The 24,281-nt window shown below is 38.0% G+C and overlaps 1 protein-coding gene across 1 annotated transcript in view; it reads right to left on the reverse strand.

Annotated features, from left to right (window-relative positions):
- ZDHHC17 (zinc finger, DHHC-type containing 17) overlaps positions 1-24,281 on the reverse strand; it is a 78,177-nt gene that overhangs the window by 48,045 nt on the left and 5,851 nt on the right. Inside the window, exon 2 of the mRNA XM_014963879.1 lies at positions 9,170-9,273. The gene's annotated coding sequence lies outside the window, so the exon portion shown is untranslated. The remainder of the gene's footprint in view (positions 1-9,169; positions 9,274-24,281) is intronic.

Here is a 24,281-nt window from a genome sequence, read left to right on the forward strand (position 1 = left end):
ATTCAGCAAGCATAAATATCACTTAGGCATCTAATGTAGGACTGACTCCAACATTAAATATTTTTTGTCTTGATGCTTACAGTGTTTTATCACCTGCTTTTACTGGCAATAAAAGAAATGCAGAATGGCACGTAAAGATTACATTTCAATGCCTGTACAACCCACAGGGATTTCTCAAGTCTCAAGGAGGAGACTGATGTGTGGGCAAACCTTGACATCAAGATCAATGCCTTGTGACATCCAACTTCTGCTAGAGCAGAATGTTAACAGCCTCTCAAAGTTGGAATTCACTAAGTTTTCCTTATGCTGCTTCTATGTTCTACTTTCTGCAGAAGAGACAGCCTTAGAAAACGCAAGTCTCCTTTGCTCCACTTGATCAGCTTGTGTAACTGATGCTGAGACCTTTGTTCCAGGGCAGTTATCATTCTTATGTTTTCTTTCATGTATTGGAATGGATCCTCAATCTGGACACTGCTCCCATAGTGAAGCCTCAAGTGACTCAAATCAGCAAAGCTCAGGAATGCTTTCCAAGCCTTTCACAGGCCTGAAGCACATAAATTAGTTGGACACTAGTAAAAAAGAAGTACTAGACATACCAGCCTACTTAGATCATGTTGTTTTCAACTTCTTAGGAAAGTTGCACTAGAAATTATGAAAAATCACTGTCATACCCATAATCTTTCCAAACATTACAAAAGATCAGAACAAAGACTACTGTGTGCCATACATACCAATTGGCAACAAATCTATAAAATTTGGTCTCTCAGACAGAGTAAAAAAGCAGCAGCCGCGAATAATTTTAACGAGGAAGCTTTGTTTTTAATCAGTTGGTGGTGAGGTGGGGAGAGAAGATGTTTCATTTACGAAGACTTAAAATACACAACCAGCTAGACAAGATACACATGCTCAGACACAGATAACTGCCAGGAAAACTGATAAGGTTTGGTAAGTCTGGCCAATCTGGAGGCACAGTATCTTCCAAGTCCCAGTCTAGATCAGCAACGTGGCCTGACAAGTTCTTGTTCAAATGGCTTAATGGGTACCATTCCTGACTTACCACCACCACCACCCCCCCCAGCTGAAAGGGCTGCTGAAAAACATCTGGACTACTAAAGGCAAGTCAGCCAAGAACGAGGAGTGAGAAGAGACAGTAGAAGAGATGAAGGAAAGGACTTCTGAAAGCAACACAGCAAATTCTGACCTTACTACAGTACAATACCACACTGGAGGTAACCTGGAAAGAGATTCCTATGGAATAGCAGTTGGCCCTTTTGTTGACAAGCTGTTCTACTCCGGCCCGCTGTTATGACAACCCTTCCTAGTGTAGATTTCTGCTGCTTTAATTTAAAACAACTAACTGAAGCCATAATGTAAGAAATTATTGACCTACAGCCTTGCTATTAGGTTTAAGTCACCAGTGAAACAAATTGTACTGCCCAAGGTTGAGTTTAGCTGACTCATCCTGCTTAAATAAGTACTACTACACAACAATCAGGATTTATGTTAATAAATTCTAAGTTATTGGAAAGATACAAAGAACCCAATAACACAACAATGCTAACTTCTATAAAGTCTAAGAGGCAATCACGTAAACCATTTATGCAATGGATTAGGATTTTCCTTACATGCACTAGTTTTGGCTGGGATCAAGCTAATTTTCTCCATAGTAGCTCCTATGAGGCTACCTTTTGGATTTATGACCAAAACAGTGTTGATAACACAACATTTTAGCTATTACTGAGCAGTGCTTACACAGGGTCAAGCAAGGCCTTTTCTGTTTCTCATGCTGCCCAGCCAGTGAGAGGGCTGGGGGTGCACAAGAAGCTGAAAGGGGACACAGCTGGAACAACTAACCCCAACTGACCAAAGAGATACCCTGTTTCACCTGACACTGTGCTCAGCAATAAAAGCTGGGGGAAAGAGGAGGAAAGGAAAAAGACATTTGGAGTTATGGCATTTGTCTTCCCAAGTAACTGTTACACTTGATGGAGCTCTGGTCAAGCAAGGCCTTTTCTGTTTCTCATGCTGCCCAGCCAGTGAGAGGGCTGGGGGTGCACAAGAAGCTGAAAGGGGACACAGCTGGAACAACTAACCCCAACTGACCAAAGAGATACCCTGTTTCACCTGACACTGTGCTCAGCAATAAAAGCTGGGGGAAAGAGGAGGAAAGGAAAAAGACATTTGGAGTTATGGCATTTGTCTTCCCAAGTAACTGTTACACTTGATGGAGCTCTGCTCTCCTGGAGATGGCTGAACACCTGTCTGACCATGGGAAGTAATTAATTAATTCCTTATTTTGCTCTGCTTGCAAGCACAGCTTTTGCTTTCCCTATTAAATTGTCTCGCTTTTACCCTTCTGATTCACTTCCCACCCCACCAGAGAGGAGTGAGCAACCAGATGTGTGGGGCTCAGGTTTTGATCTAACCCAGGTTAAATCACAACATTAGTATTGATCAGCTATGGTAAAACATGCAAATGGTTTAGATGAGTGCCCTACCAAGCTAATGACACAACCCAAAAAGGATAGTAACCTCTGACACCTAGTCAAGTTTTTGTTCAACCATGCTACCAAGACAGGCATAATGAAGCAGCACTGCCACAGTCTTTGGGGGTTGGGAAAGGGGGGTGCTTGTTCTTTGGTGTTCCCGTAATGGGTTTTTTATTTTATTTAAAGCAAATCTCTACTCTTGCAGAAAATGTGATGCTGCTTTCTGGAGAACTCCGCTCAAGAGATATGAAAATGAAGGAGAGGAGCTGTAGCAAGCATTGAATTGACTCTTCAGCCTGTCAAGACAGAACACCATCACCAATGCCCCTGCAGAATGCTCTAATTATGCTCCTCCACTAATATGTACAAATATCACTCCCTAGAATTTACCCATACGCTGCTGTGAGGCCCTGGGCAAAGTCTAGTGCATGGGTTCAGATACAAGAAGGATTAGTAGGAATAGATTCCCTCTCCTGACTTAGCATCACAGACTTTCCCTCCCCCTGCAAGTCACAGGTGCTTCCTATGGCTTGGCCACAAAACAAATCATGAAGTTCTTCAACACATCAGAAGAGCCTTTGCAGGAAAACAAAACACTTTCCAAAAGTTAAACTGAGAATGAGGTGTATAGCAATTTTTTTATTTAAGTCAACATCTGTTTGTCTGTTCCTAGAAATTTATTTTGGTATCTTGAACTCAATCGTAACTGATTACAAAAGATGTAACACAAGGTGTAATTTAATAACACTTCAATTTATTAAATTGCCACAAGAGGATTTAAGGATCTAGACAGATAAAATCTGCCTGGCCAAAAAAAAAAAAAAAAACGTTAGGAATTTACAACAATTTGCTCCTCTTCCTGGAACCAGCAGGCTCTCTACAATTAAATATAACACTGGATCTGAGGCAGTCATGGTTTCTTGAGCTCTGTCCTAGAAATGCAGCATTCTTCTCTCATATACTACCTACAGTCATCTTCCATCAATTTGCTGCAGCTGACTTCACCTTGCCTTCTCCAAAGGTTCGTGACGCATTGTTAGATTACAAAATGAGAGAGTTACCTATTCCAGACACTCAGCACAATCATGCTCACAATGTTGTTAAAGAGCTCTATGCCCTTCAAGAAAGAGGAATGGAGGAAAAGATTCAAAGCCTCACCAGAGACTGGTGTATTAACCTAAAAAAATTTCAGCATCTGTGTGAATTCCAGAGGTGATGCTGTAAACATCGATATGGAGTATAATTAAAGCATACTATTGAGCTTGCCTTGTTCTGAAAGAAATGGGACTAGTTCTTCCAGGGCTAAAATACCATTTTGCAAGCTCATTTCACTATTACAGTCTCTAAGCCATTTCAGTAACTATCCTGTAACATTTTATTTGTCATCGCAGGTTAAAGATAGCCTGAATTAAATACTTTAAAATAGTATCCTAGAAACCGTTCCCATTTTAAGTATGTAATTCATTTTTTAATCTTTTGTCTGCAAGCACGTCAACTCCTGGAAATAGACGCTGCCAGCTTTGCTGTATGATTAAGATGAAATTTGGCCACAATAGTAGGAAGGAATCTCTCTTCCGCGAGCACATCACCATGCCAACAAACAGTAGGTAAGCCAGGAGCTCGCTCCCTCATCTTGCTGTCGGCGTAACACCAATCAAAGCTGTTTTAACTGGAAATGCAATTAGTAGAAAAATGACCTTTTTTATCTTTTGAAGTCTCATTCCCATGAATGATGGTTAAATACCAACAAAGCCTCTCCTACTTTCTCATGCTTTTTGTGTTAAACAATAAGACAGCTTTGTTTTCAACAGCACAAGGGTATCTCAAGAGCTGCTTAATGAACTGTTAACAGTGATGTTGAGAGACAAGAGAAATTCAGCTCTTGCTTATGTCCCAAAGCACCAAATTGTCCAGAAGGTTGTGACTATATTACTAGTGTGGTTAAAAAATCCCACTCTCTCATGTGAATTTCAAGTACATTTCACTTTCAGCAATACAATCAGACTCCATGGGCACAAGGCATAAAGAATGTGTACCTGTGCCATGGTCTGCCCATCCTCTGCTGTGAATAGCTGAAAAAAGCCAGTAGTAATTGTCACTTTGGCCAGCCCTCACCAATTTGAATTATTCCATATGGATTTTTTTTTTTCCTTAACAGTAACCATATGAATGAAGGGAAATAGTGAGGGGAAAAAAAGCACATTGTCAAATGTATCAAACAATTCTCTTCCTGAAGAAGATTCAGCATATTTAATATTTCATGCTGCACTATTTCACAATGCACACAACTTCATTTTGAATGATCTCACTGAATAAAACTAACAGAGAAGTTAATCCTGCAATAATGAAATTGTAACACTTCAGCACAAGGAATCAATCTTCCAGAAGTCACAAAAGCACTCATTAACATCATTAATGTTTAATACCCATGTTCATAATGGTTATTTAACATACTTTCAGCATAGCTGGAATTCTGTGAAGTTCACTACAAGCAGAAGGTGGCTATGCACTCTCAACAGAACTGAAAATCGTGATGCAATGATTAAAGTCCCTCAGATTTTTTTTCTCCTAGTCATAACCTATCATACACTTCCCTATCTGTGAACATTAGCTTCTTTTCCTTCATTTCACAGTTTAAAAAGACTCAACACAAAACAAATGTACCAACCTTTTAACCCACACTGTTATCACAGTACCCTTCCCAAGACATCATATTCAAAGTTACGACTCCAGCCTTGGATGACACAGGGCTACTGGTGCCAAAAGAGATAGAAATTGACATACACAATGTACCTCCACTAAATTTAACTTCTAAATCACTTATGACTTTTTTTTACAAGCCTCCATTCCCTTGCAGCTCCAGTGAGAGTACTGGATATCACAGAGGAACAAAAACAGTACAGAGCACACCCTCTGATTTTGTAGATGCAGAAAAAAATTCAAAGACTTTCTATGCAGTCATAAGTGAGGTACTTCTTATTAGTATGTGATCTTCCTCCATTGCAATAGCAAAGGCAAGGATGGATGATTTTTTTACTACTGCTTTGAAAAACAGATTTCAAATACATACAAGTGGCCTGCTTCTGCTTTCAGAAACACAGTTGAAATTTTATATAAGCCAAACAATTTTGCTATAACCAAATGACAAGATGCCAAGAGATTACACACATATTGTAACAAGACAAAGGGCTAAGACACTGCTACTTTTAATGCTACCAAGGCACCCATGGCCATATTTATAAAAAAAACAGTGAAAACTGTCCTCTATATCAATAGATATTAAAACCAAACACGATTTTTACTCCCTCAAGTTTCTACAAAATAAACAGAGACCGACTATATTTCGTATAAAGCATGCCTAGGCTGCTATGTCTGTGGGAGAATTCATCAGGAACATAATGGGGGAAAATATAAATACTGATAAACTCTTTGCAATGAGAACATCAGCTGAATAGCTCTTTTATATAAAGTCTTAATTTGATTGTAAGAGATTATTAGATTTGTAGCTCATAGCATATGAGCATGTTAATTTAATAAGTGTCCAATCTACAGACTAAGAAGGTAAAGCACACAAACAGTTCTACAAGATATGAAAAAGTAAACAAATATTTTTGGAAAAATGTGCGGAGCTTGCAAGCTCTTATTTTCCCTTATTGAAAAACATAAAAGCAAATGCATTATTTTATAACATTGTTTTATTTCTCTGTAATCAAGCACCAATAAACTCAACATCTTAAAACAGCATTCTACAGTCAAGCAACATATATGAAGTAGAGATGAGTTTTAAACTTTTTCTTCCCATTTTTCATCATCATCTTTAAAGTTTAAAGAACTGCGTTCCCCATTTTTGTGTATGTTGCAACAATAATGTAACTAACGCAGCACATCAAATACTGTAAGAACAACAATAATTATGAAAAAGTTAAATGACTGACAAGCTACGTAAATGACATGACTAACTGCTTCCTGCTTGGATTATCAGAAATTTAATAGCAAACAATTCTATGCTATGGCAAAATGCACCTTCTGCCTGACAAGAAGCCTGCAATTTAAGTGGTCTTACATGAAATGTTAAATCATTTTGAATGACAGATCAGTTTGACTTTATTTTCTTTAAAACAGAGGAAGATACACAGGAAGCCACGAAAACAATCAGAGGGCTGGAGCACCTCTCCTACGAAAACAGGCTGAAAGAGTGGGATTGTTCAGCCTGGAGAAGAGAAAGCTCCAGGGAGAGCTTGTAGCAGCCTTCCAGTACCTGAAGGGGGCCTGCAGGGGAGATTGGGAGGGACTCTTTATCAGGGAGTGTAGAGACTGGACGATGGGCAACAGTTTTAAACTGAAAGAGCGGAGATTTAAATTAGGTATTAGGAAGAAATTCTTCACTGTGCAGGTGGTGAGACACTGGAACAGGCTGCCAAGAGAAGTTGTGGATACTCCATCCCAGGAAGTGTTCAAGACCAGGCTGGATGGGGCTTTAAGCAACTTGGTCTGGTGGGAGGTGTCCCTGCCCATGGCAGGGGGGTTGGAACTCAATGACCTTTCAGGTCCCTTCCAACCCAAGCTATTCCAAGATTATGTGATTATTATAATTAGCTATCAGACCAGTGTCAAGACCAACAGAATTTCATTTAACTAATGGTAAGTATCCAGGCACCATTTGACTGTACCACACTAAAAAAACCTGTTACATTCTCTTTGGTAAGTGTTCTGAAAAAACAAAAACTGTGTTGTCAATTCCATGCTGAATGCTACGTGTCTGGACTTGGAAAAAAAAAACAACCTCAAACAACAAACCAAAACACTCAGAGAGATAAAATAATTCTTATTCTATTTTTCTATGTTTTGCTTGAGCTTACTGAACTGGGGAGGGGAGTTTGCAAGACAGATGAGCAGCCATTTTTCACAAAATTTTTTGTGGCATCTCCTTTACATTAGCATTGAACTAAAAAGTAAACAAAGTCAGCAGGTATTTTAATCTAAGTGAATACAGATTTTTGAGGACAGGTGGTAGAGGATAAGATCATCTATTTTTCATATATATAAAAGAAGTTATATTTCTGCAAAGTGTATAACTACATAATTTTAATAGGAACTGTATATCTTCTTAGTAACACTGAATTAATATGTTAGGAGCATTATTTATTTTATTCTAAGTCTTATGACATTTGGTAGGTTTATTTTCTGCCTTGAATTTCAGAGATTTTTCGTTTTAAGACAGCTGTTTTATGTAACATGGCCTCCAAATTCTAGTAAATACTTAAAGTAAAGGTGAGTTCTCCCTCTAGTCCAGGAAGTGCCATCTGGATACCAACACTTGATCCCATGCTGACAGTCCCCCTTCCCTGCGGTATTAGCCATTAGGGCTATGATACCAAACTATAGTCCTCTTCGGTGAGATATCATCTCTGTAAATCACATTTTGCCACGATTGGGAAGGAACATAACAGATAATTCACAGCCCTGTTGATGCTTGTTTGAGCAAACCAGAAAATAATTATAACAACTCAACTGAAAACTCAAAGATCGGCCTAAATTTGAGGGCTAATGGGCACAAATGTGTTTTATGGTTTCAAACATGCAATGAGCAAACAAGAATGGAAGCAGGTAACCTGTAAAATCACTTTTGCTATCATATTCCCATGCTTCTAAGAAGCAGCTACTTTGATGTTATGCCAACGTTGTCATTTCTAAAAATCCCCTAATATTAGGATTGTAGGTTGTAGCATTATTAGTAAAGTATTTAGAGCAACAGTTGCAGAGTCAATTAACATCTGTTTCAGGAAGTTCTATTCCTCACAACCCAAAACAAAGACTGAATGAAAGTAGATACTTCCTAAATCTAAACGGCCCCTGTATCACAAGCAGACCTGCAAAGCTGCTTTCAGCTGGAGGCGATGCCTTTTAGGAAAAAAAGGAAAGAAAAATTTTCTTTTGAGAAGGAAAAGGCAAGTAACTCAGCAAGACAGATAATAGTTTAAGCATTCAAATAAAAAAAAAAAACAAAAAAAAAACCAAACCTTAAAAAGCTCTCGATCATCTCAGCTCATTGAAGAAAAGTGACAGTGGTGGTGGTTTCTGAATGGTAAACAATACCAAGCTAAAAAGTAGTGTTGTGACAATTCTTTATAAAGTCTTGTGAGTTAGTATGTACTGCAGGACTGTAAGCAAATGTGTATAACTTATCTATATAAGAATGTAATTATTAGATTTGCACACAGTTTACTCCTACAACCCTTTCTCAGCAATAAACTCAGCATCATGCAGCACTGAAACTGCAGAATCAGAGACAATGAAAGAAAATACACAGACAGGTCCATTCTACCTATAAATGATGTTAACAAATCAAGGAAACCCTCATGTTTGAGTATCAATGTTGCCCACTTATCTCTTAAACACCACCTACAGAAAATAAACATCAGTACCAACAGGAAGAAAACCTTATGTTCTCTTCCAACAATCTGTCCAGCAACCACCTATACTTACAACTTATCAGAATTCCTCCTGCATATTTTCAGACAACGCTCATAAATTTGTCTTAACAGGAATTTTGTAGAGTTTACTTCTGAAATCTTCCACTACTGTATCTGTAAACACAGTTCACCTTCCCCTTTATGCTAATAAAAAAAACCCCCACTTTTAACTAATACACAGAAAAATCTAACAAAAATAAAACTTACTGTGTGGCTTTAACAATGTCCCAAGTGCTGTAATCATCAATGTGACTTTTCCGTCCAAGAGATTCGCTATATCCATGGTTGTAATGGCTTTGAGGCTTTATTTCCTAAAAAAAGACATACTTGCTATTAGAACACCAAAATCAGCATTACTTAAGTTTCTCAGGAAAACAAAAATAAATCTATAAGCAAAACTAAAACCAGTACCTAGTTCAATATCCTATAAAACTAACCAAATCTGAGGGTTGAAAACTGATTGGTCATATTTCTATATTTTGCAAAGCAGGCCAAGTATAGATTTCAAACACCTTCCACAAAACACCACATGTAATGGCAGGGTTCTCCCAAATCCAACTCTGGGGTATTTTTATAGAACATTTAAAAAAGGAACAACATTTCTTTGTTTTGTTTTTTAACAAATGCAACATAGCATAGCAAAAAAAAAAGCTACAGGCCATACACTGACAAAGACTCACCCTACTACTACAAATAAATATTATATTTCAAACAGCATAGTCAAATACCTTCTAGAAAATAAATAATTGGGAATGATTAATACAAATGACCAGAACCTAACGATACCTCATTGATTCTTCAACTCCAGTCTTCAAAGATGACCTACGTATGTTAACCTATGGGTCTCAGAAATAAATGACATTACCATGACCTGTACTTCACCCCATACAGTTCCCTACAAACTTAATTCTTTTGATGAAGGGCAACACTTCAACCTTAATGCTTCCCTTGGTGGAATTTACATTAAAACACTGTATTGACAGATCACTAGGGCAGCAACATACCATTTTTCTTTAGAAACTGCACGTATGCAAAAGTCAGCTCAGCAAGCTGAAATTGAACGATGAATTTTATACAGCTTCTAGACAATTTTCCATTTATTACAAATACTATAGCTGATTGTCTCTGTGTGTCAACCGTGCAATTCAGCATAGCTACATAAAAAGAGTGTAAGAACTGCAATAGCGAAGCAAAAAAGAAGCAAGCACTCAAGATTCTAAAAAAAGCATTTCAATTGATTTTAGGAAAACGTTATTTACTTTTACTCAGTTTTCGCCAACAGTTCAATGAGCAGAATTTTTCTTTAATAGATACCCAGAAACACTTAAACACCTTATGAAAGGTGTTTAATTGAGATTCCAACTTAGCTATTAAAATGAATTATCAACTTTTTGATTATTATACTAATTATTTTTTTTTTAAATAAAGATATTCTGAGTCAAGGCAACCATGATATAATACACGTAACCTTAACAAGGATTTGCAGTGACAGAACCCCTCCACCTTCTCTCCCAAGAGGCATATGCTGCCCCACTAGTGTAAGTGACCGAGGGACATATTAGGGCTAAGGAGACTTCCTATTGCCAAGATGAACAGGTCTCCCCATTTCTCACGTTCTCTCAGCTGGGCAATAATTCTGCAGAAGGAGCTGTTGGTCACAATGAGAAATAACTTCTCACACTCTCCAGTTGTGGCTAGTCAGCCAAAGTGTTCTCCAGCTTCCTGTGACAACATTAACCAGCTCTCTACTGACTGCCATGGGAGTTTAAAGTAATGAGCTTGCCTGCAGACAAGTAAACTCCCCTCCAACTCTCTTAATCTGGAGCTTACTCATCCCACTGTATAAACATAATGCTTTCCCAATAACTGGATGCTCAGTAATCAAATCAGTCATTACAAATTTTTCTCATTAAAGCTACTTCGAAGTATTTTTACACTAAAATTATTGCATGCATTAGCTATCTCTTTTAGAGAGGTAAAAAAAAAGATTTAAGTCTGAAAACTACATTTTAAATATTTGTTTCTAGATTTCAATACAGTGAAGCACCACTTAAGTCGAAGTCCAAAAACTCATACCAGTTACAACCTTGGAGTAAACTATCAAGAAGGTAGTCCAGTTGCAAAACCCCCAAAACTCTCAGTATTATTTTCAAAACCAACTCACTTCAGTTGAACACATTTGTGTTTGTTACATACAAACACAAAAGGAAAAAAAGTGAAATGAAGAAAAATTCTAACACACTAAGTACATTTTCTAGTACTAAACCATACCAAATTATTATACCAATTTATATAGTTATAACATTTATGACATTTTATACATTAAAAAAATCTTTCAAGAAATTCAAGTTTAGAGCTTTAAAAACGTAGCATAGTAACAAGAAAACCAGTGCAGCAAAAAGTCTTCATTTTCAAAACAGATTTATTCTTAGGCGTAGACTTTTCTTCAGAAAAATAAATTTTTCAATTTCATACCTAAATGATTAGCAGAGTACATCTTATCTTGACCGCAATGTTATTTTATGGCATTCCATTTTTCTTTCTAAGGTTGAAAAATTAACTAGATTAACCAATTAAGTATTGCTAGCCCAGCAGGAAGGCTGCTCTGTTGCCATCTCTACAGAAGAAACAACCTAAAAGTGTAACAGGGCATCTGCTGTCATCCAAATCGCCCATTACAACCAATTCTCTTACTACGCAGAAACATAGCTTCACTTTGTATTTGAAGAATACAACAGCTTAACCAAACCTTTTTTTCTTCCAGATACTAGATAAGCTAGAGTGTTATCTGGAGTAAAGAGGCTGAAAAAGATAACAAAGGATATAATAATTAAAAGAAGAAAGTAAAATATGAGAGATGGATAAATTCATTATTTTGTCCCACTTTTTTTTTTTTAATTTTCTGTCATATAAGGAGCAAAAGCAGGATTTATACCATTTCTGTTCACCTATTACTATACCACACAATCACAGCAGGCTTTTACATAGCAAATTGTAATGCTCAGACCCTGAAAAGCTAAATGATAAGTCAAATATGCAGAGGCCAGAACAAAACAAATTCACTGTCCTGGAGTACCTTGATGAGGAGACAATAGTTCCAGCTGCTGAAAGGGGAAAAAGTCTCTCTTCTTGTTATCTAACAATTATTAAAAGCAAACTGAGAAGCTTGGGTTATTTTTCAGGCAGATGTTAATTTACCAGGGAACACTGCTTCTCTTAAGCTGCATTTTCCTGACCACTTCAAACACACAAACCAGGCTTCTGTTCCCTTGAGCCCACACTAGCCAGTCAAAAGCTGCCCATTTATGAGCAGTGCAAATTTATGTCAACCTAAAGTGATCATAAAACCACAGTCTTAGGATATTAATGCTTTCACAAAAAGGTTTATGGGAATACAGCAGAGTCTTCAATATTAGCTATTATCCACGTAAATTCAAAAAAGTGAGAGATGATATTCTTTAGTCTCTCCCACAGCTTACGTACTACTTTTACTATGGAGTCAAAGGTAATGACAGTACCTTTAACTTTAAAAAAAAAATACAGTTTTTAATCTCCTTTTGTACTGATAGAGTCTCTGAACTACTGTTTTTACGCTGAAACTAATAAAAAGTTAGATTTGAAGTGACAGCAAATACAACTACCTGACATGAAACGACTTAAGTGGGAAGCAATTCTCTCCTTTTCCCCCCAGTACCTAATTTAGCAGTTACAATCCATTTGTTTAATATAAGGACTTCTGACAAACATAAACTTAAAATGAACCCTATGCTTCCCAATTTACTAAAAGAGTTGAGTTTGCATTTTTCGTTTTAGAACAGCTGAAACAACCCCTAAATCCTGAAAGGCATATGAACATCATAGCCTCCAACATCATACAACAAAATCTTCTAACCACGGTGTGAACTGTGGAAAAAAGGACAAACTCCAGGAAGGCATATCAAATCTGAATCCTCACCCAATACAGTCGGTTCTCTGCAGCCTGGACAGATTCCTAAGCTGAGTCAAAATTTATCACGTCATATTATCTACGCAACTTGACAGTTGCATGTTGGCTCACAGTAGCACTCTGGCTACCATCATGCCATTCTACGGGTTGTAACTCTCACCTGGCACTTTAAGTGCCTAGTTTATAACCGATACGCAGAGTAACTCTTGGGTTTCTACGTCAACAAGCTGCCAGGAATCAAGACAAAAGTGAACCTGAATTTTGTGAACCACAGTAATATTGATTCACCCAGTGATAAGCAATTTGGACCAAGTCACTGCAAACAATTCCATGACATGCTCTGCTTGGCTGACAAGGCAAAATATGAGAGGCAAGGCAGCAGCCGGAACAGAAAAGAGCCTCTTCATTCCTGTAGTACTATACATGCAGAAAAGTAATTTCTCCTAGAAAGAATGATTTAGAAAGAAATCATGAAAGCCGAACATTAAGAGAATCTATTATGGGTCTACACCATTTTAGCTCAACACATTACCAGTAAAAAGAAAATCAATTGTTAGCCTGAAGTAAGAGACCATTATAAGACCTACAACAGATATCTGCTCAAGGTATTATCACACAGTATACTGAACACAGCTAACAAACACGTTCCTTGAACCTTCAGCTTTTGATTTTGTAGTCCCTATCAGCCTTAGGTTTTTCAAAGAAAAATTTGGTTATTTATATCTCTGCCTATGAAGACTACTAGCTTGATTAAACAACAACTTGGCAGGAAACTAAAATTGTTGTACTCAACATAATTCACCTTCCCCAGATGTCGTGGCTTGTGATATACCAATATCTAGTCAACAGAACTCAACTGCTAGCTGCCTCTGCTTTTACAAAGGCTAAATATACACCAATTAAAAAAAACCCCAACCACCAAACACAGAACTAATCAGATTTCAAATCACTTCAGCTGAACAAGTCCAACATCATGCCTGACATGTATTTGGTTCTATCAAAAGCCACTTCAAACTGAATTGCAAAGCTCTCCATAGTTATTCAATGCACAGCCCTAAACCCCCAAAGCACATTCTTAAAAATTACAAGGAAGTTCTAATTATGTCCTTTCTAAAGAAAAAAAAATTGTTTCTGTAATTGAAAACTGTAATTTCTCATACTACAATACAGACAAGTAAGTGTTTTCTGAAGCATCTGTTTCTAAATGAGAAAAGACTAAACATAAGTTCCTCCTTGTATCTACACAGCCAGTGGTCAAGTTTTGCCATGTGTCTCCATAGTTCTTTGGCAACTAAGACTCAGAAAAACCAAGTACCGTGATTGTTTCATTTGACTACACTCCATCCTTGCAAACATAACCTGAAAGTAGACAGGATGTTCAAGTGCCATTATGGTAAGCAATTCCTCGTCTCAGGGACTGCAACAATATATTTACACTGTTAAGTTTGCAACCCAGACTCAGCAGTAAGACAATGAAACATTTAAAAGTGAAAAAGCTAAGCCTAAACACGCAAGGATTTCAACTCAGTACACCAAAACTTCTCATACAAGCTTAAGAGCTAGCAAACACCTCACCTTTCCACCACCTTCTTGGACAAGCTTTATATTTTTAAATGCCTAGCACAGCAGTTTAAAAGACTGCTATTTACAAAGCGGTGAATATTAAACACGATCTCTCTTTATATGCATTCCTACCAAATATAATAATGGCTTCAACCATCAAATGCTGCCCCAACAGAGGCAGGCAGGGCTCGAACTCAGCAGCGGGCTGCCAGAACACAGCTGCCTGTGCCCGGGCATCACCCGTCCCCTTCAGCCCCGGCAGGACCCACCACAGCTGGGTTACATGGGGGCTGGGTTTGCCCAGCGTTAGTCATCCCCCATCAGCAGCTAAGCCAGAAAGAAATCACAAGCACGGCATTCAGACAGCGTCTATTTTTGGAGTTTAACAGAAGATTAAAACACACAAAGTACAGATTACTTCCTCCGACCTGTTGGGCACAAGAGAAAGCTCTGCTTAAAAATCCTATACTGATCTAGATTAGTTGCCCACCATTATTAAAGGAACAGGAATAAGCGTAAGAAGAGTGAAAAATAATTATTTGTATCATGTTTACATCATGCCTTTCACAGAACTTCGGGTACTGTCAGTTTCACTGTCACCAGTTGGCTCTGAGGTTCCCATTTAAAATAGGAAAGAATGAATCTCCTCCAAATTCACACGCCCTCACACAAATTTTAGGAAAACAGTTAAAATTCTTGAAACTACTATGATTTTTTTAAAACATGACAGATTGATAATAAAGTAACAACAAAACATTTTGAGCCTAGAACATACACCACATTCACAAATGCCTTCAACAATATTCCTAAGTGTTAAAATATTTTTCCTTTTATGATGAAAATATTTATTCCAGGAAAATTTAATTTTACAATGATGACCCACTGCTAACAACCACTAAGAGCTAACTCAAAGAAACTGAAATCCAAATTTTTTTGACATTTTGATCTCTACTGACAATGGCTCTTTCCCAGCTGAAAGTCAGGAAAACTAAATATAAGGTAGTAGATTTCTATTTCACCGATTTACAACATGCAGGTTGCAAACACTAAATGTGTACTTCCTGTTTCAAGAAGCCATTTCCAAGCATGACTTGAGCCAAATTACTAGTCTACCATTACTAAAAGAGAAAGGTCATTTCTCTGCCCACCCTCCCCGACTGCTCTTGGCTCCTTGCTCCTGCTGCCTGCCTCAATCTAGCTTTGGTACTCAAAGCTGTGCTCGCAGTGAGCCCACTCAATTCATTTTGGAGGGGGGAGGGAGGGGAATTAAACTATAAATAGAAAAATGTGATTCTTTTACTAGGACAGCAAGTTGAATCTGTTTCTCCCATGAAAAGACGGCCTCCAGAACAACTAGTAGAGGGAAAGCAAGTAAAGAGAAAGTAGCAGGAACATTTTGGCAGGGGCCAATTGTTAATTTGGCTAAGTAATCATGGAACTACACACTCCAGCTTTTAAATATTCAAGGAAGTCAGGCTGACATGATGAAGAAAACAAAGCTACATCTAGAAACTAGTAGAGTTAGTTGGCTTAGAAGGCTGCAAGAGAGACAGATTTTACCTATTTATAAAAATAAAATTTGGCTCCCCAATTACTATCAAGGGTCACTCTTTCTAGAAGAGCTTCCCACTTCAGTGACCATCCTCTGACAGTACCTCACTCACTCATATGCATCTGTGAATGCATCTGTGACTAGCTCGTCATCACTCATTAGCCACAAAATGTGCAGATTGCTTGCACAGATGCATAAGTAATACAGGTAGGAAAAAACTCTAAGAATGACAATAAGGCTGAAAAAAAAAAAAAAGTCATTTTGGAAAAAAGAAACAACATGGCAGAGATGAAAAAGGAACCTCCTCTGGTAAACAAGCCCAGAAAGACAGGGAAACAGAAGATAAAGAAAAATATGAAAACTAACTCCAAAGGGAAAAGGAAGAAGTGCAGCAAAGAGGGGGGGAAAAATGTAAGCACAGCTCCCAAGTATGAACACTAACACCACTGGCATTCCCAATCAGTTCTCCTCATAACTAAATGCGCAAGTAAAGTTATGCTCATTTCCCCTCAAATCTTTTAATCTTTTCCAATAAAAAAGCCAAAATGAAATAAGCTTAAGGAGAATTCTGAGAACAGTATTCATATAAAAAAAAAATTAAGAAGTTATGCCCGAAAGAATAAAATGACCAAGACTGAATTAATCTGAAATAGCAATTTCATAATTCGCAATTATATATAGCAGGAGGCTAAGAATAGGTCACTATGCCTGCATGGACATAAGGAAGGGAGGAAAATACTGCTGCTTACAGCTGCCACACATGGCTCTGGCAGGCATTAACAGATGGTAGGACTGCTTTTCCCTTAACGTTATGCAATATTGCTGCAAGGAAGCGATATCATGATCAAAGTCAGACACTCAAATTCTGAACGGTGACCAAGATAATTGACACTTAAAGAGAAAATACTAGCAAGTTCTAAAATAAAAATGTAGAAATAAAAGCATTATCTTTCATAAAATACTGCTTACTATTGTCTTTGTTTCTTAATAAAAACAGAACAAATAATATATTTTTTTTTAATCGGTGATTATACTCTTTCTGTACCTGGCTGTAGTCAAAAGCATCATGATAAAATTGGAAGTGACTGAAACTATTTCATGGAAGCTAAATAATAAAATAATCCTCATTTATGTATATTATATTTAACAGGCACTACTGGAGGTTAATATAAAGAATTCCTGCCCCCGTATTTCTGTGTTCAACTTCTCAGTTCTTCATCTGTTAGGATACAGTGCTTTTTCATAAGCTTTCCCAGTTTTCCTCCTACTTTTAAAAAAGTGCAAAAATTGATACAGCCAAATTTATTTATAGAAATTTGCATATTATAAACACCCACATTAGTTTATATACACATAACTACTAGCCACTCATGCACTATTATTAATAGAAAAACATTCACAAGATAATTACAAGCAAATCAATTAATTGCATTCCTAAAAAAAAAAATATATATATATATACACACTGCAGGTATTTCTTTTAACATTTTTAATAGAAGCTCTTCTAATGTTTATAACTTTCCTGCCCCACCCCTTCACCTAATTCTGCAACACAAAGTCACAGAAACACAGGTTACAGTGATCATGTCTTAACTTAGAGAGAATCCCATTGAATACTTTACAGGCCCAAGAAGAGTTGCTTTTTCTTCTCTAGAAACAATAAAATTTAGGATGAAACCAGTAACAGCTAATCTAACTGTTGACTGTCACCAAGTGGGAGCAGTCTGATCCCTTTCATAGTCACATGAAGTCCTAGTCAGGGGAAAAAAAAAAAAAAAAAAAAAAGAATTCTGCAGGGCTGCACTGGTTCATCAGTTTGAGGAGCCAGAGCCTTCAGCAGCTATAAACTGTGAGATTGTCTGAACAGGGATGATGCATATACACCTTCTGTTCAGCTAACGCGTGCTAGAAAAATCTCCATCTAAAGCAGATTAATTCTCCATGAAAAAAAAAAAAAGGTGCAATACCACTATTTTTTTATCTTAACTTGGCATATTACATATCAAAAAATAGTTCAGTGTTTGGGACTCGCCTTTCTTGGACCCTTACAGTTTACACTGGGATTCTCCCTGCCCCCTATTGTATCATCAAATTACACAAAACAAGTATGACATGACAAAAAAAAAAAACCAAACACCTTCCCTTCAATGCCAATTCTGTCATCATTTCCCATTACTCTTCATATTTGACAGCATCCTGTGAAGTTTGTTTGGTTTCCCTCCCTAATTTTTGGCCTATTTGCACAATTTCTTGACACACCAACAGAAAAGCTGCATTTAAGAAAATCCCTGGACAAGCTAATTCTAGAATACATATACCAACAGGAAAAAAATCTGTACCTAATACTCTGATTTTCTTTTTGAAAGCAAGTTACAGTTTAAGTTGACAACGCTTTCTTTAAAAAGCAGCGAAATAGATTGAGAAAAGCCTCATCTCAAATACGATAAAAGTAGTCCTTTTGCTGATACAGTTCCACCCACAAGCAGCAGTCAGCCATCACACAGAGAGAATAATCCCGCATACTCTCCAATGTAAATCTAATTTTTTACATAACGACAAGTCAGAGATGCTCAACTAGAGCCCTTAATCCAACCACTCTATGCAGAGGTCAGAGATCACGCGATTTAAGGCACAGCTGGTAATGAGGAAGTTTTGCTTCTTCAAAGCAAGTTTTCATAACCCATTGACTGCTCACTAGTCATTTACTTACAGACACTCCTAAACTGAACAGTGTCATATTTTAGGAAGTAACAGCTTCGTAAGAAGGCTTTTCAGAAGGCCTCATATTCGCACACAGCACCACCAGCAAGTGTTATTTAAAACAGCTGCGTTTACTAGCATTTGTAAAGGTTAAAAAATTTAAAAGCTTGAAATACTATGGTTTGAAGCTCGCTTTAAAGTTTTGGTGTAGTCAGCAACTTACATGAACGTGTACATACATCTTTTTGGGCTTTATTTTCAAGGAGTGCTGCATTGTGTTCTCAGCTAAAATCTCAGAAATAAAACTGTATTTTTTTTCAAGTTATTAAAACAGGTCCAGGTCTCAGAGTATATGAGCCTATAGACCTCTCAATGGTAAAAAAATTAAAAATCCCTGAGAAGTGGCATTAGTAGTCAGTCATCATGAGAGTAATTCAAAACCAATTATGCATTTCACTCTTGTAAAATGCTAAACTTCAAAAATGCACCTAAGTATGTATCTAACTCAATCCTAATTCTCAACTACTTTGAGAAAAAAAACAAAAAACACCACACTCTTTTTTTAAAGATTCCCTGTAAAGAATACTCTCAAAATTAATTTTCAAAGACCAATTCACTCAATTTTCAAAGCAGGGAACATCACAAATTAAAAAAAAAAAGTTTACTATTTAGTATATTATTTTTATTTGCCAAAGCCACACTCAAATGGAAATTATGCTGCTTAATGAGCTGATAGCTAACTCATCTCTGAGGAACGGTGAAAAAATTAAACCAAGAATTAGAGCACTGGCAAGCGCATATGACTGAATGACCAGTCAGTCTGGCTAAGGACCCTCTTTTCTCCTTGGCACATACAGAAAAAGAGAAAGGTAGTAGAAGTTGCTCTTCAGTCCTCACGAAAAACATCAATTCACCATTATCACCACACCTTGAACCAGCAAATGGAGCTTCAAATCAACAGGCAACTAAGCAAAACTCTGATTACCACTTATGATAAACACAGGCTGGTTCATATACCACAACAAGGAAGTGAATGAAAGGTGCTTCTAGTCATTCTGACAGTTAATTTTCTGCAGCACGAGGGACAGCTTTGTAAATCTGTGGTCTGACAGTTAAGAGCAGTCCCATTCTAACTCCTAACCTTTCAAACTGGACACACCAGCTCGCCTTCTATCTTCTGTCAGTACTGGAGTGCACTTGATCCTACAATGAGTAGGTTTAATGAACTGCCAGAACGCAATTCATAATTTCATTGTGTGGGATGAATTTTCTAACTGATTTGCTTCCCTGAACTGGCTCATCCTGGGACCAGACAAGCATCACTAGCAGATGGATGCAGCTGGAAGTGTTTAAAAGTAGATTTCACAATCAGCTTAAGTCAAGCTAAAACTGCCATCAGAAGGAATGGCCACACTCATGGTCCTGGCTGCACATTCTCCGTTATCTCTTACCAGCTCTCACAACAGTGCAGGAATGGTTTCAGTTAGATCAGCTCACAGACTCACAAAGCAAGGAGTATCCCAATTCACTTACTGGCCACACAATTGCAAGAGCTGACCCCAGGAAGGGTGAGGGACTGTGTCTGGCTTCCACTGTGGCTTTACACCAGCTTAAATTCAATCATAAACCCACATCGTTCAAAGCCAGCAATATAAGTGTCTTCAAAGCTCACCCTGATGTCCTCCCTCTCTTGCTACTGCACTCCCTCCTGTGAGAAACTGGACTTGAGAACCAACAGGATGTCTCAAAGCTCGCTTGCTGCAAGATACCTAACACCTGTGTACATGATATGACATCAAAGGAGGTACGTCCTTGGTTCTCAAAACAACTGTATCTTGTTTGCCCCAAGAAATTCATCTGCCATGCAGGCCCCAGCACTGCCCAGGGGACACAGGCAAGGGGGGCTTGCACAGCAACTGTGTCAGACAATAACTGGATGAGCAATAACTGGTAACCGTCATGTTGATTGGTTAAACTACGAGTCAACAGGGACTATAAATTACTGTTGCATCCCACTGCAAATGGGACCCTCACTACTGTTGATCCATTATGACTTGAAAGACCCGAGAATCACGGATCAACGGGACACCGTTGACTCCAGCTGACTTTCAAGTCGTTGCGCAGCACGGACCTAAGCAGACCTGTGGACCTAACATCATCTTAGTGGTGACCTTTCCTGCTGTGCTCCGTAACGCTGCTTCTCTTTTCCTTCTTTCCTATACCTCTGCCTTTTCTCTAACACCATTTAGCATTATTTTAAGGTAACAATAGTAAAGCTAATAGTAAACAGCATCTGACCTTGTTTGTGTGAATTATTGTGAACCCCTCCCGGACCAATCAGACTGGGACCTAACACCTCCTTAAGTCATCTTCATCTTCCCCTTGTCCTGGGCAGCCTTCCAAGCTCTAACCACAGCGTTCCCACTACCCTCCATTTTTGTTCATTTCCCCCCCTTACAGAAACAAACAAGGACACACTTCTACAGACTTCAGGGCATCCTACAAGCGCAGGAAGAAATTACTAGATTTCAAAATCGCACAAGACAAATTGCAGTCTAATGTTACATCGTGTACTGGGGATGACAGGCCTGAGGGTTCAATTCAGCCAGACTCCCTCTGACTTCAGAAAAAGCTTTCGACTTTGTTCTACAGGCTCGTTTGTAACAGACCACAGTGTTTCTCTCAACTACAGGGATGCCATGAAAGTCAAATCTATCTCATACTGTCTTTGAAAAGCAGCAGAGGACAATGTGCATGCTGAAGTATCAATTACTGAGGCTGCTCCCATCTAAGTAACAATCAGCATCAATGATAATATTACCCAGTTTTCAAGCAAACAGCAAACAAACATTTTCCTCTTTAATTCTGTAAACTGGATTCTGCAAAGTTAAAATGCAACCCTCTTCCACATTTATCATGTCTCATTACTTTCCCGAGCAAACAGGTAAACACAGTGAACCAAATGCTGTTCAAAGATTAACATTCTGTGAAATCTAAGATAAATAAAGCCTGTACTTAACAAGTAATGGCAAACTGAGACAATGTAAATTTAGGTTAAACCAGACATTCATCACTGATGCTTTAAGAGAGCCTGTTCCAGAAAGTTAAAAAAAAAAAAAATAAAAAATCAATTGCTGCCCAGATCAGAAGGAAAAACACAGAAGAAAAACTGTAAATAGTTGAAATCTATTTTTAAGTGTTTTACTAGATGCCTGAGAAGCCACAATGTTACCACACAGAAAAAGCCTAGAGTGGTGAAAATCTGCATATTTACAAGGGAAGTGCGAACAACTGTAAAAAAAAGAAATCTTGTAAAAATGGCAGAAGCAGCACTGACAATGAGCGTGACAAATTAGAAAAATGCGGAAAACTGAAAGGCAAGCAAAAAGATACAAGACATCCCTATCCCTAGAAGGGCAAGCAGCATCCTAACATAAGAAACAGAAAAAAATTGTCAAGATTACAATGTAAGAATGATAAACTGTCACTATAAATACAAACCCACAAAATATGAAAATGTTCTATAAATGCAAAACAAAAACAGCTGAGGAAAAAGCCCAAAAATTTAAATCACATCCTGCTGATAAAATACTTTCTAACATAACAGCAACTATTATTAAACTTCTTTAAAGTACAGATTGTTTAGGTCAACCATATAGTCCAAAAGATGTAAATGCTGTTTTTTCATTAAGCCTGAGGAAACTCCAGTGATCTGGATAAAAGCTAACACGGGTTATAAAAGGTTACCATTTTAAGTTATGCTGGATTTTATGGGTTTGATACAGAATTGACAAAAAAAGCAAAGACAAGTAACACTACACCTGTGTGCATGATATGACATCAAAGGAGGTACGTCCTTGGTTCTCAAAACAACTGTATCTTGTTTGCCCCAAGAAATTCATCTGCCATGCAGGCCCCAGCACTGCCCAGGGGACACAGGCAAGGGGGGCTTGCACAGCAACTGTGTCAGACAATAACTGGATGAGCAATAACTGGTAACCGTCATGTTGATTGGTTAAACTACGAGTCAACAGGGACTATAAATTACTGTTGCATCCCACTGCAAATGGGACCCTCACTACTGTTGATCCATTATGACTTGAAAGACCCGAGAATCACGGATCAACGGGACACCGTTGACTCCAGCTGACTTTCAAGTCGTTGCGCAGCACGGACCTAAGCAGACCTGTGGACCTAACATCATCTTAGTGGTGACCTTTCCTGCTGTGCTCCGTAACGCTGCTTCTCTTTTCCTTCTTTCCTATACCTCTGCCTTTTCTCTAACACCATTTAGCATTATTTTAAGGTAACAATAGTAAAGCTAATAGTAAACAGCATCTGACCTTGTTTGTGTGAATTATTGTGAACCCCTCCCGGACCAATCAGACTGGGACCTAACACCTCCTTAAGTCATCTTCATCTTCCCCTTGTCCTGGGCAGCCTTCCAAGCTCTAACCACAGCGTTCCCACTACCCTCCATTTTTGTTCATTTCCCCCCCTTACAGAAACAAACAAGGACACACTTCTACAGACTTCAGGGCATCCTACAAGCGCAGGAAGAAATTACTAGATTTCAAAATCGCACAAGACAAATTGCAGTCTAATGTTACATCGTGTACTGGGGATGACAGGCCTGAGGGTTCAATTCAGCCAGACTCCCTCTGACTTCAGAAAAAGCTTTCGACTTTGTTCTACAGGCTCGTTTGTAACAGACCACAGTGTTTCTCTCAACTACAGGGATGCCATGAAAGTCAAATCTATCTCATACTGTCTTTGAAAAGCAGCAGAGGACAACGTGCATGCTGAAGTATCAATTACTGAGGCTGCTCCCATCTAAGTAACAATCAGCATCAATGATAATATTACCCAGTTTTCAAGCAAACAGCAAACAAACATTTTCCTCTTTAATTCTGTAAACTGGATTCTGCAAAGTTAAAATGCAACCCTCTTCCACATTTATCATGTCTCATTACTTTCCCGAGCAAACAGGTAAACACAGTGAACCAAATGCTGTTCAAAGATTAACATTCTGTGAAATCTAAGATAAATAAAGCCTGTACTTAACAAGTAATGGCAAACTGAGACAATGTAAATTTAGGTTAAACCAGACATTCATCACTGATGCTTTAAGAGAGCCTGTTCCAGAAAGTTAAAAAAAAAAAAAATAAAAAATCAATTGCTGCCCAGATCAGAAGGAAAAACACAGAAGAAAAACTGTAAATAGTTGAAATCTATTTTTAAGTGTTTTACTAGATGCCTGAGAAGCCACAATGTTACCACACAGAAAAAGCCTAGAGTGGTGAAAATCTGCATATTTACAAGGGAAGTGCGAACAACTGTAAAAAAAAGAAATCTTGTAAAAATGGCAGAAGCAGCACTGACAATGAGCGTGACAAATTAGAAAAATGCGGAAAACTGAAAGGCAAGCAAAAAGATACAAGACATCCCTATCCCTAGAAGGGCAAGCAGCATCCTAACATAAGAAACAGAAAAAAATTGTCAAGATTACAATGTAAGAATGATAAACTGTCACTATAAATACAAACCCACAAAATATG

This window comes from Calidris pugnax, unplaced genomic scaffold (genome assembly GCF_001431845.1).
Source record: "Calidris pugnax isolate Ruff unplaced genomic scaffold, ASM143184v1 scaffold44, whole genome shotgun sequence".
Classification (NCBI taxonomy): Eukaryota; Metazoa; Chordata; class Aves; order Charadriiformes; family Scolopacidae; genus Calidris; species Calidris pugnax.